Source organism: Acipenser ruthenus, chromosome 18 (genome assembly GCF_902713425.1).
Source record: "Acipenser ruthenus chromosome 18, fAciRut3.2 maternal haplotype, whole genome shotgun sequence".
Lineage (NCBI taxonomy): Eukaryota > Metazoa > Chordata > Actinopteri > Acipenseriformes > Acipenseridae > Acipenser > Acipenser ruthenus.
In genome coordinates this window covers 12,563,157-12,579,674 of record NC_081206.1, presented here as the reverse complement: position 1 = coordinate 12,579,674, position 16,518 = coordinate 12,563,157, and positions in this window count along the sequence as shown.

Sequence of the window (16,518 nt, the reverse complement as noted above, 5' to 3'; positions counted from 1 at the left end):
CACTGGATGACACTGTGGACGGGCCACCTAACCCGGAATTGAACCCGCAAGGGATATCTCAGTAGCCAAATGCCTCATCATCTAATTAGTGACGCGCATGAATGGATGAACGAGATTCCCACTGTCCCTACCTACTATCTAACAAAACCACAGCCAAGGGAATGGGCTTGGCAGAATCAACAGGGAAATAAGACCCTGTTGAGGGGGCCACCAGGCAGATTTCCAGGGAGGCGGAAGCTGCCAGGGGTGAATGGGGACCCTGCCTTGGGTACAGAGCCTCCCACATGGCCTCGATCAGTCGCTCATGCCCTTGGAATGAAGCTCCGTCCTGACTTAGAATTTTTTTTTTGATTGAAATACCGTGCCCCTAGTAATATACAGCTACCCCCCGTGTATCTCCATTGTATTTGCATTAAAGGAGCAAGCCACTACTTCATGACGACCTCCTGGAACTCCCGCTCGGCCACACATAGCAAATCTGTCCCCTTAGGAGAAGGTAAAGTTTAATCATAGCTATGGTCATGTTACTCAACCGTGGCTATGGTCATGTTACTCAACCGTGGCTATGGTCATGTTGCTCAATCGTGGCTATGGTCATGTTATTGAATTGCGGTTATGGTCATGTTACTGAATTGCGGTTATGGTCATGTTACTGAATCGCGGCTATGGTCATGTCAGTGAATCGTGGCTATGGTCATGTCAATGAATCGTGGCTATGGTCATGTTACTCAATCGTGGCTATGGTCATGTTACTCAACCGTGGCTATGATCATGTTACTCAATCGTGGCTATGGTCATGTTGCTCAATCGTGGCTATGGTCATGTTACTGAATCGAGGCTATGATCATGTTACTGAAACCTGGCTATGGTCATGTTACTCAACCGTGGCTGTGGTCATGTTACTGAATCGTGGCTATGATCAGGTTACTGAATCGTGCCTATGGTCATGTTACTCAATCGTGGCTATGGTCATGTTGCTCAACCGTGGCTATGGTCAAGTTGCTCAACCGTGGCTATAGTCAGGTTACTGAATCGTGCCTATGGTCATGTTGCTCAACCGTGGCTATGGTCAAGTTGCTCAACCGTGGCTATGGTCATGTTACTGAATCGTGGCTATGGTCATGTTGCTCAATCGTGGCAATGGTCAAGTTGCTCAACCGTGGCTATGGTCATGTTACTGAATCGCGGCTATGGTCATGTCAGTGAATCGTGGCTACGGTCATGTCGCTGAATTGTGGCTATGGTCATGTCACTGAATCGTGGCAATGGTCATGTTGATCAATCATGGCAATAGTCATGTTACTGAATCGTAGCTATGGTCATGTCAATGAATTGTGGCTATTGTCATGTTACTGAAACCTGGCTATGGTCATGTTACTCAACCGTGGCTATGGTCATGTTACTGAATCGTGGCTATGGTCATGTCACTGAATCGTGGCTATGGTCATGTCAGTGAATCGTGGCTATGGTCATGTCACTGAATCGTGGCTATGGTCATGTTATTGAATCGTGGCTATGGTCATGTCACTGAATCGTGGCTATGGTCATGTTATTGAATCGTAGCTAATGTCATGTTACTCAACCGTGGCTATGGTCATGTTACTGAATCGCGGCTATGGTCATGTTACTCAACCGTGGCTATGGTCATGTCAGTGAATCGTGGCTATGGTCATGTTATTGAATCGTAGCTAATGTCATGTTACTCAACCGTGGCTATGGTTATGTCACTGAATCGCGGCAATGGTCATGTCACTAAATTGCGGCTATGATCATGTCACTCAACCGCGGCTATGGTTATGTCAGTGAATCGCGGCTATTGTCATGTCACTGAATCGCGGCTAGGGTAACGTCACTGAATCGCGGCTAGGGTAACGTCACTGAATCGCGGCTTTGGTCATGTCGCTGAATCGCGACTATGGTCATGTCACTGAATCGTGGCTATGGTCATGTCACTTAACCACAGCTATGGTCATGTGGCTTCATGGTGACCCAGGTGATTGCTTCCACTTGGCCAGGCAGGGTTCCATGAACAAGGGGACAGCTTCCATTGCCCCGGGCTGGCTTCCACGACCCAGGCTATTACCCCCACTTGCCGAGGCTGGGTTCCACCTCCCTGGGGACATCTCCCACTGCCCCGGGCTGCCTTCCACCACCCAGGCTATTGCTCCCACTTGCTCAGGCAGGGTTCCACGTCCTCGTGGACAGCTTCCACTGCCCAGGGCTAGCTTCCACTTGCCCAGGCTGGCTTCCACCACCTGGGCTATTGCTCCCACTTGCACAGGCAGGTTTAAACGACCCTGGGGACAGCATCCACTGCCCGAGGCTGGCTTCCACAACTCGGTCTATTGCTCCCACTTGTCCAGGCAGTGTTCCACGACCACGGGGAAAGCTTCCACTGACCCGGGCTGGCTTCCATCACCTGGGCTATTGCTCCCACTTGCCCAGGCATTGTTCCATTACCCCGGGTACAGCTTCCACTGCTCCGGGCTGGCTTCCACTTACCCAGACTGGCTTGCACCACCCGGGGTATTTCTCCCACTTGCCCAGGCAGGGTTCCACAACCCAGAGGACAGCTTACACTGCCCAGGGCTGTCTTCCATCGCCCTGGGCTGGCTTCCACCACCCAGGCTATTGCTCCCACTTGCCCAGGCAGGGTTCCACGACCCAGTGGACAGCGTCCACTCCACTAGGCTGGCTTCCACCGCCCTGGGCTGGCTTCCACCACCGGGGCTATTGCTCCCACTTGCCCAGGCAGTGTTCCACGACCCAGTGGACAGCTTCCACTGCACCGGGCTGGCTTCCACTTGCCTAGGCTGGCTTCAACCACCCGGGCTATTGCTCCCATTTGACCAGACAGGGTTCCGCGACCCTGGGAACAGGTTCCACTGCCTGGGGCTGGCTTCCACCACCCGGTCTATTGCTCCCACTTGCACAGGCAGTGTTCCACGACCCCGGGGACAGCTTCCACTGCCCCGGGCTGGCTTCCACTTGACCAGGCTGCCTTCCATGACCCGGGCTATTGCTCCCACTTGCCCAGGCAGGGTTCGATGACCCAGTGGACAGCGTCCACTCCACTAGGCTGGCTTCCACCGCCCTGGGCTGGCTTCCACCACCGGGGCTATTGCTCCCACTTGCCCAGGCAGTGTTCCACGAGCACGGGGACAGCTTCCACTGCCCCGGGCTGGCTTCCATCACCTGGGCTATTGCTCCCACTTGCCCAGGCATTATTCCATGACCCCGGGTACAGCTTCCACTGCTCTGGGCTGGCTTCCACTTACCCAGACTGGCTTGCACCACCCGGGGTATTTCTCCCACTTTCCCAGGCAGGTTTCCATGTCCCAGAGGACAGCTTCCACTGCCCAGGGCTGTCTTCCACCGCCCTGGGCTGGCTTCCACCACCGGGGCTATTACTCCCACTTGCCCAGGCAGGGTTCCACGACCCCGGGGACAGCTTCCACTGCCCAGGGCTGGCTTCCACGACCAAGGCTATTGCTCCCACTTGCCCAGGCAGGGTTCCACAACCCTGTGGACAGCATTCAATGCTCAGGGATGGCTTCCACCGCCCTGGGCTCGCTTCCACCACCCAGGCTATTTCTCCAACTTGCCCAGGCAGCGTTCCACGACCCAGTGGACAGCGTCCACTACCCTGGGCTGGCTTTCACCGCCCTTGGCTGGATTCCACCAGAAGTGCTATTGCTCCCACTTGCCAAGGCAGGGATCCACGACCCAGTGGACAGCTTCCACTGCCCAGGGCTGGCTTCCACCACCCAGGCTATTGCTCCAACTTGCCCAGGCAGCGTTCCACGACCCAGTGGACAGCGTCCACTACCCTGGGCTGGCTTTCACCGCCCTTGGCTGGATTCCACCAGAAGTGCTATTGCTCCCACTTGCCAAGGCAGGGATCCACGACCCAGTGGACAGCTTCCACTGCCCAGGGCTGGCTTCCACCACCCGGGGAATTGCTCCCACTTGCCCAGGCAGGGTTCCACGACACCGCGGACAGCTTCCACTGCCCCGGGCTGGCTTCCACTTACACAGGCTCGCTACCACCACCCAGACTATTGCTCTCACTTCCCCAGGCAGTGTTCCATGACCCTGTAGACAGCTTCCACTGCACGGGGATGGCTTCCACGATCCATGACTCTGCTCCCACTTGCCCAGCCTGGGTTCCACAACTCCGGGGAGAGATCCCACAGCCCTGGGCTGGCTTCCACGACCCAGAGCTCTGCTCCCACTTTTCAAGGCTGGGTACCACGATCCCGTGGAAAGTTCCCAAAGCCCCGGGCTGGCTTCCACGATCCAGGTCTCTGCTCCCACTTGACCAACCTGTCTTCCACACCCCGGGGACATCTCCCACTGCACCGGGATAGCTTCCACCGCCCTGGGCTGGCTTCCACTACCCGGTCTATTGCTCCCACTTGACCAGGCAGTGTTCCACGACCCCGGGGACAGCTTCCACTGCCCCGGGCTGGCTTCCACTTGACCAGGCTGGCTTCCACCACCCGGGCTTTTGCTCCCACTTGCCCAGGCAGGGTTCGACGACCCTGGGGACATCTCCCACTGCACCGTGCTGGCTTCCACCGCTATGTGCAACCTTCCCACCGAGCACACGGGCCCCAGCGACCCCGTTCGGGGTCCCAGCAGCTCAGGAAACAATACCTGCCACCTTCCCACCGAGGGCATGATGCCCCAGCCACCCCGCGGGGTCCCAGCAGCTGAGGATAAAATATCTGCAACCTTTCAAGCCAGCGCACAGGCCCCAGAGACCCGGTACCAGGTCGCAGCGGCTCGGGATAAAATACCTGCAACCTTCCCACCGAGCGCACGGGCCCCAGCGACCCCGTTCGGGGTCCCAGCAGCTCAGGAAACAATACCTGCCACCTTCCCACCGAGGGCATGATGCCCCAGCCACCCCGCGGGGTCCCAGCAGCTCAGGAAACAATGCCTGCCACCTTCCCATCGAATGCACGAAACCCAGAGACCCCGTGCGGGGTCCCTGCAGCTCGAGAAACAATACCTGCCACATTCCCACCGAGCGCACGGAACCCAAAGACCCGGTGCAGGGTCTGAGCAGCTCAGAAAACAATACCTACCATCTTCCCTCTGAGCACACAGGCCCCAGTGACCCCGCGGGGTTCCAGCAGCTCGGGAAATGATACCTGCCATCTTCCCACCGAAAAGCACGGGCCCCAGCGACCCTGTTCAGGGTCCCAGTAGCTTGGGAAACAATACCTACCACCTTCCCACCGCGGGCATGATGCCCCAGCCACCCCGCAGGATCCCAGCAGCTCAGGAAACAATACCTGCCACCTTCCCACCTAGAGCACGGGGCTCAGCGACACCGTGCGGGGTCCCCTGCCACCTTCCCACTGTGCGCACTGGCCTCAGCGACCCCGTGCTGGTTCACAGCAGCTCGGGAAACGATACTTGCCGCCTTCCCACCGAGCGCAGGGCCCCCGGTGATCCGGTGCAGGGTCCCAGCAGCTCAGGAACCAATACCTCCCTTCTTCCCACCGAGCGCAGGGGCCCCGACGACCCGGCGCGGGGTCCCAGCAGCTCGGGAAACAATACCTGCTACTTTCCCTCCCAGCTCACAGGCCCCAGCGACCCTGTGCGGGGTCCCAGCAGCTGAGGATAAAATATCTGCAACCTTTCAAGCCAGCGCACAGGCCCCAGAGACCCGGTGCCAGGTCGCAGCGGCTCGGGATAAAATACCTGCAACCTTCCCACCGAGCGCACGGGCCCCAGCGACCCCGTTCAGGGTCCCAGCAGCTCAGGAAACAATACCTGCCACCTTCCCACCGAGGGCATGATGCCCCAGCCACCCCGTGGGGTCCCAGCAACTCAGGAAACAATGCCTGCCACATTCCCACCGAGCGCACGGGACCCAAAGACCCAGTGCAGGGTCCCAGCAGCTCGGGACAAAGTACCTGCAACCTTCCCACCGAGTGCACGGGCCCTTTAGATCTGGTGCGGGGTCCCAGCAGCTTGGGAAAAATACCTGTAACCTTCCCATCCAGCGCACGTGCCCCAGCAACCTGGTGTGGGGACCCAGCAGCTCGGCAAAAAATACGTGCAACCTTCCCACCGAGTGCACAGGCCCCAGAGACCCGGTGCAGGGTCCCAGAAGCTCGGGATAAAATAACTGCAACATCCCACCGAGCTCACAGGCCCCAGAACGGGGTCCCAGCAGCTCAGAAAAAATACCTGCAACCTTCCCATGAGCGCACTAGCCTGAGCGACCTTGCGCGAGGTCCCAGCAGCTCGGGAAACAATACCTGCCACCTTCCCACTGAGCGCACTGCCCTCAGCGACCCCATGCAGGGTGCCAGCAGCTAGGGAAACAATATCTGCCGCCTTCCCACCGAGCACATGTGGCCCCGACGACACGGCGTGGGGTCACAGCAGCTCGGGAAACAATACCTGCCGGCCTTCCCGCCGAGCAGTTTGGGCCCCCTTACTACAACAGTGTGCTGCTTTCCAGGAGCCTCTGTCACGCACATCAATGAGAACGTGGACAGGCTTCTAGAACGAACAGGAGACGACCCGGGAGTAGTCATCCACATCGGTACAAACAACATTGGAAGAGACAGGCCAAGATCTCTGCAAAACAAATTCAGAGAGCTAGGAAGGAAATTAAAAGACAAGACCAAAACTGTGGTATTTTCTGGGATACTGTCAGCACCTTGCAAAGGACCATATGGACAGCTGGAAATACAAAATCAAAATGCATTGCTGAAATCGTGGTGCACACAGGAAGGCTTCACCTTTCTTGAACATTGGAGCACATTCTACAACAAGGACTATCTATATATGTGGGACGGACTGCACTTAAACAGAAAGGGAACCAATCTACTCAGAGAAAGGATCCTTGAGGAGGTCCAGAAGCATTTAAACTAGAAAGGAAGGGGGGAGAAAACAAAAAAACAGAAGGGAGACCACATCAAAACAAGGGCAACAACTCAGGTAAGACAACTATTAAATGTATTTATCTTAATGCTAGAAGTCTCAGAAACAAAATGTTAGAACTTGAAGCTACTGCACTAACAAGTAACTACGATGTGATAGGTGTTACAGAAACTTAGTTGTCTGAGAGTGATGGAGACGAATATAATTTTAGTGGGTACACACTGTATAGGAAAGACAGGCAGGACAGAAGAGGCAGAGGGGTAGCGCTATACATAAGAAATAGTCTTCAAGCCCAGGTGTTAAATCAGGACAAAAAGAAAACAATGCCGAATCAATATGGGTCAGAATAATGGACACAAATTCAAAGGGCATAATAATAGGAGCATGCTATAGACCGCCAAATTCAGACACTGAGCAAAATAATCTGTTATACAATGACATTAGAAATGCGTGTAGCAAAGGAGAAGCCATACTAATGGGGGATTTCAACTTCCCCCGTATAAAATAGGAGAACCCGATGGGGAGCACAACAGACAAAATTGAAATGGTGGAAATGACAAATGACTGCTTCCTAAAGCAATTTGTCAAGGCACCGACTAGAGGGGAGGCATGCCTTGATTTAGTCTTTTCAAATAACGAAGACAGAATAACTAAAACAGAGGTCAGAGAGCCATTGGCAAACTCAGACCGCAACATGGTCTCATTTGAAGTAATTTTTAAAACCCCAAAAGTAATGACTAAAGCTAAGGTTTACAATTTTAGAAAAGCAAACTATGAAGGTATGAAACAGAGACTAACAGAAGTAGATTGGAGTAAAATAGAGAAAACATCCACAGAAAAAGGATGGCTGTTTTTTAAAAATGTAGTACTAGAGGCGCAAAACAATTACATCCCAAAAGTAGACAAATCTAAATCTAAAACAAAATGGCCAAAATGGTTTAACAGATCAATTAAAAAAAATATTCAGCGAAAAAAGGCACTTTTCAGAGCGTTTAAAAGGGACCAAAAACAAAGTCCACAGAAAGAGTACTTGGAACTGCAAACACAAGTCAAAAAGGAAGTTAGAAAGGCCAAGAGAGAAATAGAAATCAATATTGCTAAGGGGGCTAAAACCAATTCCAAAATGTTTTTCCAATATTATAACAGCAAGAGAACATTCAAAGAGGAGGTTAAATGTCTAAAGCCCGCCACACACAGCCTGACTCAAGCCGTCCCGACTCATCTCATCTGAGTGTGCACAGATTCTGCAATCAGTCGTGCTCAGTTGGTTTGACGTCACAATTGAGTTTTTCCCGACTGGGTGTTGCACACTGCTAAGACTGAATTAGACTGGCCACAACTAGATACTGGTGATTACTATGTATGCAAATATAATTAATACTGCCCTGTACACATTTTTGTATTAACTTAGCCCAACATAGCGACCCTCATAATATGCATGGCATCGTATGCTGATTAGATGGCGGAGACAGTGCCGCGAGGCAACCAATTAGCCTATTAATTAATTGACCATTAATTGACCATTTACACCGTGCAAACGTTTCAGGCAGTGTTTGATTTTTTGTATAGCTTGTCTACTACACTTTAGCCTGTGGTAAATAAAATCCAACCTGTTGATTTTTTAATTTGACTGGCATTTTTTTCTCAGCGTGTGGATCTAGGGGCTTGTGATTTGTGACCTTTTGGAGATCGACGCACCGGTTACTTCTGTTTTAGCGCAGTAAGAAAATATAGGCTGCCAGTAGATTGATAATAAAAAGGTAAATTGATAATTTACCTTTGATTAGTAAACGCCTAAAAAAAACTATTCAAATGTGCACATATCTGGTATTTTTGAATTCGGGACACTCGGAGCAATTCAAGACTAATGTATTTTTACCTGTGGAACTAAAGCTGTCAATATTCCGCCATCTTGTATGACAAGCTACGTCACTTAAACCGGCTTAACCATTGGTTGACAGCCTTACGACTAATCGGTCTCAGTCAAGTCTTGGTCGGCAACCACCGCACACAGACAGACTGATCACATCTGAATGAAACTGCGTCTGAAAATGATTTAACATGTTCAATCTTCAAATCTGAAGACATCCCGACTGAAATCTGCATAATCTTGGTTTTAAGGGCACGCACACTGATACGATTAATCCAAACTGAGATGACATGAGTCGGGACGGCTTGAGTCGGGCTGTGTGCGGCGGGCTTAAGAGACACAAATGGCAAAATCATAGATGAAGAAAAAAATAACAAATATATTAAATGATTACTTTTCACAGGTTTTTACAAATGAGGACACGGACAACATACCCCACTTGTCGACCTGTTCCTATCCAATTTTAAATAACTTTAGCATAACAGAGGCAGAAGTGTTAAAGGGACTAGGAGCTCTTAAAATAAACAAATCCCCTGGGCTGGATGAGATCCTCCCAATAGTACTCAAAGAAATGAAAGAAGTTATTTACAAACCGCTAACCAAGATCATGCAACAGTCTCTTGACACAGGGGTTGTACCGACAGACTGGAAAATTGCAAACGTAATACCGATCCACAAAAAGGGAGACAAAACCGAATCAGGTAACTACAGACCAATAAGCCTGACTACTATCATATGTAAACTTATGGAAACTATAATAAGATCCAACATGGAAAATGACCTATATGGTAACAATATCCTGGGAGACAGTCAGCATGGTTTTAGGAAAGGGAGATCGTGTCTAACTAACCTACTTGACTTTTTTGAGGATGCAACATTGACAATGGATAATTGCAAAGCATACAACATGGTTTATTTAGATTTCTCAAACTGAACGCAGTAGGGATTCAAGGAAATGCATGCAGATGGATTAGGGAGTGGTTAACATGTAGAAAACAGAAAGTACTGATTAGAGGAGAAACCTCAAAATGGAGCGAGGTAACCAGTGGTGTACCACAGGGATCAGTATTAGGTCCTCTGCTATTCCTAATCTACATTAATGATTTAGATTCTGGTATAGTAAGCAAACTTGCTAAATTTGCAGATGACACAAAAATAGGAGTGGCAAACACTGTTGCAGCAGCAAAGGTCATTTAAAATGATCTAGACAGTATTCAGAACTGGGCAGACAGACAGCAAATGACATTTAATAGAGAAAAGTGTAAAGTATTGCATGCAGGCAATAAAAATGTGCATTATAAATATCATATGGGAGATACTGAAATTGAAGAAGGGAATCTATGAAGAAGACCTAGGAGTTTATGTTGACTCAGAAATATAAAAAAGGCCAACAAAATGCTCGGATATATTGTGAGAAGTGTTGAATTTAAATCAAGGGAAGTAATGTCAAAACTTTACAATGCATTAGTAAGACCTCACCTAGAATATTATGTTCAGTTCTGGTCACCTCATTACAAAAAGGATATTGCTGCTCTAGAAAGAGCAACCAGAATTATCCCGGGTTTAAAAGGCATGTCGTATGCAGACAGGCTAAAATAATTGAATCTATTCAGTCTTGAACAAAGAAGACTACGCGGTGATCTGATTCAAGCATTCAAAATCCTAAAAGGTATAGACAATGTCGACCCAGGGGACTTTTTTGACCTGAAAAAAGAAACAAGGACCAGGGGTCACAAATGGAGATTAGATAAAGGGGCATTCCCACCGAGCTCACGGGTTCCAGCAGCTCGGGAAATAATACCTGCCACCTTCCAACCGAGCGCACAGGCCCCAGCGACCTGGTGCGGGGTCCCAGCAGCTCAGTAAAAAATACCTGCAACCTTCCCATCAAGCAGACGGGCCCCAGAGACCCGGTGCAATGTCCCAACAGCTCGGGAAAAATTACCTGAAACCTTCCCACCAAGCGACCGGACCCCAGAGATCCGATTCGGGGTCCCAGCAGCTCAAGAAAAATACCTGCAACCTCACGAGCGCAGGGGCCCCTGAGACCCGGTGCGGGGTCCCAGCAGCTGAGGAAAAAATACCTGCAACCTTCCAAGCCAGTGCACAGGCCCCATCAACCCGGTGCTGGGTCCCAGCAGCTCGGGAAAAAATGCCTGCAATCTTCCAAACAACCGCACGGGCCCCAGAGACCCGGTGCAGGGACACAGAATCTCGGGAAAAAGTACTTGCAACCTTCCCACCGAGCGTACAAGCCCTAACGAAACTGCGGGGTCCCAGCAGCTTGGGAAAAAATGCCTGCAACCTTTGCATTGAGTGCACGGGCCACAGAGACCCGGTGTGGGGTCCCAGCAGCTCGGAAAAAAATGCCTGCAACCTTCGCATTGAGTGCACGGGCCCCAGAGACCCGGTGTGGGGTCCCAGCAGCTCGTGAAAAAATACCTGCCGCCTTCCAACCGAGCGTATGGGCCCCGGCGACCCGTTGCGGTGTCCCAGCAGCTTGGGAAAAAATACTTGCCACCTTCACACCGAGTGCACGGGCCCCAGTGACCCCGTGCGGGGTCCCAGCAGCTCAGGATAAAAAACCTTCAATCTTCCCACCGAGTGGACATGCCCCAGCGACCCTATGCGGAGTCCCAGCAGCTCGTGAAAAAATACCTGCAACCTTCCAAGTCAGCGAACAGGCCCCAGTGACCCGGTGCTGGTACCAGCAGCTCGGAAAAAAATGCCTGCAACCTTCACATTGAGTTTACGGGCCCCAGAGACCGGGTGCTGGCTCTCTCCAGCTCAGGAAAAAGTACCTGCAACCTTCCCACCGAGCGCATGGGAGCCAGCGACCCTGTGCGGGGTCCCACCAGCTCAGGAAAAATACCTGCAACCTTCCAAGCCAACACACAGGCCCCAGCGACCCAGTACCAGGTACCAGCAGCTCGGAAAAAAATGCCTGCAACCTTCCCAACGAGCGCCCGTGCCCCAGAGACCCAGTGCAGGGTCCCAGCAGCTTGCAAAAAAGTACCTGTAACCTGCCCACCGAGCGCACATGCCCCACCAACCCAGTGCGGGGTACCAACAGCTCGGAAAAAAATGCCTGCAACCTTCCCAATGAGCACACAGGCCCCAGCGACCCTGTGCGGGGTCCCAGCAGCTCGGTAAACAATACCTGCCACCTTCCCACTAATCGCATGGTCCCCAGCAACCCCGTGCGGCGTCCCAGCAGCTCGGGAAAAATCCCTGCAACCTTCGCAGCGAGCGCATGGGCCCCAGAGACCCGGTGAGGGGTCCCAGCAGCTCAGGAAAAAGTACCAGCAACCTTCCCATGAGCGCACTTTCCAAAGAGACCTGATGCGGGGTTCCAGCAGTTCGGGAAAAATTACCTGAAACCTTCCCACCAAGCTTCCAGACCCCAGAGACCCGGTGCGGGGTCACAGAAGCTTGGAAAAAAATACCTGCCACCTTCCCACCGATCGCAAGATACCAAGAGACCCGATACGGGGTCCCATAAGCTCGGGATAAAATACCTGCAACCTTCCCACCAAGCTCATGGACCCCAGCGACACTGTGCGGGGTCCCAGCAGCTGAGGAAAAAATATCTGCAACCTTCCAAGCCAGAGCACAGGCACTAGCAACCCGTTGCTGGGTACCAGCAGCTTGGGAAAAATGTCTGCAATCTTCCCAACGAGCGCACAGGCCGCAGAGACCCGGTGCAGGGACACAGCAGCTCAGGAAAAAATACCTGCAACCCTCCCAACGAGCGCAAGGGCACCAGAGACCCAATGCGGGTTCCCAGCAGCTCGGAAAAAGTACCTTTAACCATCCCACCAAGCGCACGGGCCCCAGAGACCTACTACGGGGTCGCAGCATTTCGGAAAAAAGTACCTGCAACCTTCCCACCAAGCGCACTGGCCCCAGAGACCAGGTGTGGAGCCCCAGCAGCTGAGGAAAAAATACCTGCAACCTTCCAAGCCAGCGAACAGGCTCCACTAACCTGGTCCGGGGTCCCAGCATCTCGGGAAAAAATGCCTGTAATCTTCCCAACAAGCGCACGGGCACCAGAGACCCGGTGCATAGTCCCAGCAGCTCGGAATAAAATACCTGCAACCTTCCCACCAAGCTCACGGGCCTCAGAGCGGGGTCCGAGCAGCTCGGGGAAAAAATAGCTGCAACCTTCCCACTGAGCGCACAGGCTCCATAGATCCGGTGCGGGGTCCCAGCAGCTCGGAAAAAAATGCCTGCAACCTTCCCAATGAGCACACAGGCCCCAGTGACCCTGTGCACGGTCCCACCAGCTGAGGAAAAATGATCTGCAACCTTCCAAGCCAGCGCAAAGGCCCCTGCAACCCGGTGTCCCAGCAGCTGGCAAAGAAATACCTGCAAACTCTCCACCGAGCGCACACTCCCTAGAGACCCTGTGCAGGGTTCCAGCAGCTCAGGAACAAATACCTGCAACCTTCCCAACGAGGGCAGGGGCCCCATCGACCTGGTGTCGGTTCCCAGCAGCTAGGGAAAAAGTACCTGCAACCTTCTCACCGAACGCACAGGCCCCAGAGACCCAGTGTGGGGTCCCAGCAGCTCCGGAAAAAGTACCTGCAACCTTCCCACCGAGCACACGGTCCACAGAGACCCGGTGCGGGGTCCCAGCAGCTCGGGAAAAAGTACCTGCAACCTTCCCACCGAGCGCACGGGCCCCAGAGACCGTAGAGTTCTGTAATCGGTCTCCGTAAAATTAAACCACCTTATTTGCATGCTGTATAAATACACCAATTCTTGCTCACGACCAAAAATATACACATCATTATAATTAAAAAACAACATTTTGAAGATAGAACACTGACAGGAGGGGTGTGCGTTAATTTAAAAAACCACACACACACACACACACACACACAATATGCTACGTGGGATAATAATTTAAGAAAATGGACACTGTAGGCTATAAACGGGGGTCACAGATTACTGTATTGTGCAAGTTATTTGCTATGCAGATGTGCACTCTCCAGTAATAATATTATGTGGGTGTCTGTAGTAGGCCCGATTAAAAAAACAATCCCAGTGAACAGCTTTCACAGAAGTCACGTTTACACAGAATTAGTTTAAGAAAACTTGTTATAAAATGGCTTGAATAAATTAAGTGCTGTGATTAGCTGAACAAGATCACATGACCGTGTGGTAATAATTGGCTATGACATCATAGACCAACTTACTTACCTGATCTATTAATATTATTATGCCTTAATAGTAACAATTATCTAAACAGTGTTTCTGTAGGTAAAAATGTCAACATACAACTGAAACAACATTTAAATCACCCAACAATCTGTTTTTTCATCTCTGTCACTAAGAATTACAGAAAAATTACTGCAAATATACTGTGGTATTTAGTCAGAGAATAGAACAAAGAAAACTCAGAGGTAAGCAGTAGCAGTGACACTATTCAAAAGCTATCTGAGAAATCACCACACAAGTCTCACTCAGCATATACATGCAGCAGCGGCATCTGCTTATTAAACTAAATATCGCCTTATAAAACTCTCTCTGCTGACATAACCGTTGGGCTTTTAAACAAGGTCGGGTTCGGCATAAAATTCTATTGTGCTCGCCGCAGACGGGAAGGACTGCGGCACTGCGAAAACTGACACGGAACTCGTTTAGTCCACATATCATCTAATACTGGTTTAGAATCTAGTGAAATTATGCCGGTTACCGGCCATTGGTGTGAAAACAGCCTCAGAAATGATTGGTCAGCTTTTCATGAAGCCCGCAAAGCCTGAGTAGCCTGGTTGGTTGAAGACACAAGGCCGCAGCCACGAGGTCGCAGGTAATATGCAAAAAAAAAAAAAGGCCTGTAAAATAAGTACATTATTAAATGTGAAAAGAAAACATTTATGGTAAGCTTGTCTTCTATTCTACTTCTACCATTATTTACATTGTGTACTGTTTGGCATGTTAACTTTATTTCCTGGTATGTGTGGTTTAGTTAATCTTACATACAAAGCTTAACATGACCAATGGAATAGTCCAATCAATTATATATATTTATACTTATATTACAAATCAATTTTGACAGCAGTTATTTGATGCATTTGTACATTTTTGTTCCCTTCAACTTTTTGTTTTATTATTATTATTCCACATCATTGCACAGACTCCACATAAGTAAACAGAAAATTCAAGTACACTCTCTATTAATAAGAAGTATATGTATAAGTGTATAATATATTTAAAATGTGATCATACTTGAAAATATGTGCTTTAATAATAGAGGATATTGCAAATACTAAGATGGTTTGCAAATCTAAAACTTACAGAGAAACCTACAGTGGAAAAAAATGATGTACTTTCCATTGCATATGTATACAGATATTTTAACTCAGCATTCCAGTAAAAAAAAAAATAACAATGGAAATTTCAGTAGTTCGGGACAAACACCAATCACAAAATGTTTTAGTACAAATATTTATTGTGGAGAATGCGGAGTATGCGATTTTACACAGAAGTATGTTGTATATATACATTCATTTGGCATCAAACCTAACTTGGTTTGAGGGCTCGCTGCCTGGCCGACTGGACGAGGCTGAGACCCCCATTGATAAAACATAGAAATTGTTTTTAAGAAAGGTGGAGATGGGGAGGTGGTGGGTTACGATGAAATCGAAATGCAACTGAGAGGTTAGTGAAGAGGGTATTTATAGTGCTAACAATCTTAATTAGCTAATGTGTAAATTGAATGATTCAATTTGGTGACGCAAAGATTGGTGTCTGACCCTCCTCCTGAACTTTAGTTATGAACTTCATTAAAAACAAAAAGCTACGTTTTAAGTGACAGTAAGAGCTGACAAAGCTGAAAAAGACGGGGAATTGTCAGGTAAGGCGACACTGCGTTCATTCTGACAAGGCTTTCCAGCACACACTGCTGAACTGGTACAGTAGGTGGATTCACTTCAGACAGCATAGGTAGTCATCACCACTGGGCAGGTCAGTGGGTTGCTGAGGATTCAAAAGTTCTCTGAAACAGCCCAATACAGTAGATATCCTTTAGAAGTTTTGAAGAGTCACTGTCCTTTGTGATTAAAACCAAAATAACTGTAGTAATGACTGCTGACTGTGACATTTGTTTAATCTCTTTATTTGTGTAGTAATAATTCCAGTGAAATAGTGTACTGTTCATTATGAACAACATTACACAACTATGTGTAATTTTGAATACAAATTTGACTATTCTGTGGCAACTTACATACACATTCAAGGCATGTCCATTTCTGCTAAACCAACAAAATAAAAACTACTGTAAACATGAATCTCTTCAGTTAAAAATCAACAAAACAAACCCCATGACTGACACTATTTGATGTGCTTTCAATGATCTCATTACTATGCCACACATACATCACATTTATTTTCCAGCATATTAAACACGAGTATGGCTTTTGTCAACAAAATAAAAAAAAAGCTCAAAGGGTTAAAAACAAAGGTTACTGTTAGAAACATTTGTATACTTACAATTCATATGTCAATGGTCTTAGTTACAAAGAACAGTGATCTTTCTTAACTTCTAAAACAGTGGTTCACAACCCTGGTCATGGAGACCCCTTGTGTCTGCTGGTTTTTTGTTCCAGATGACCTCTCAGTTACTTAAATGAACACTCAATTGAACTGACAATTTGGTTAATCACATTTTTAAACCATTCTTCAGCTTATAAGAAGTTGGTTTGAAGTTCTATTTAATTTCATACATAACTTGA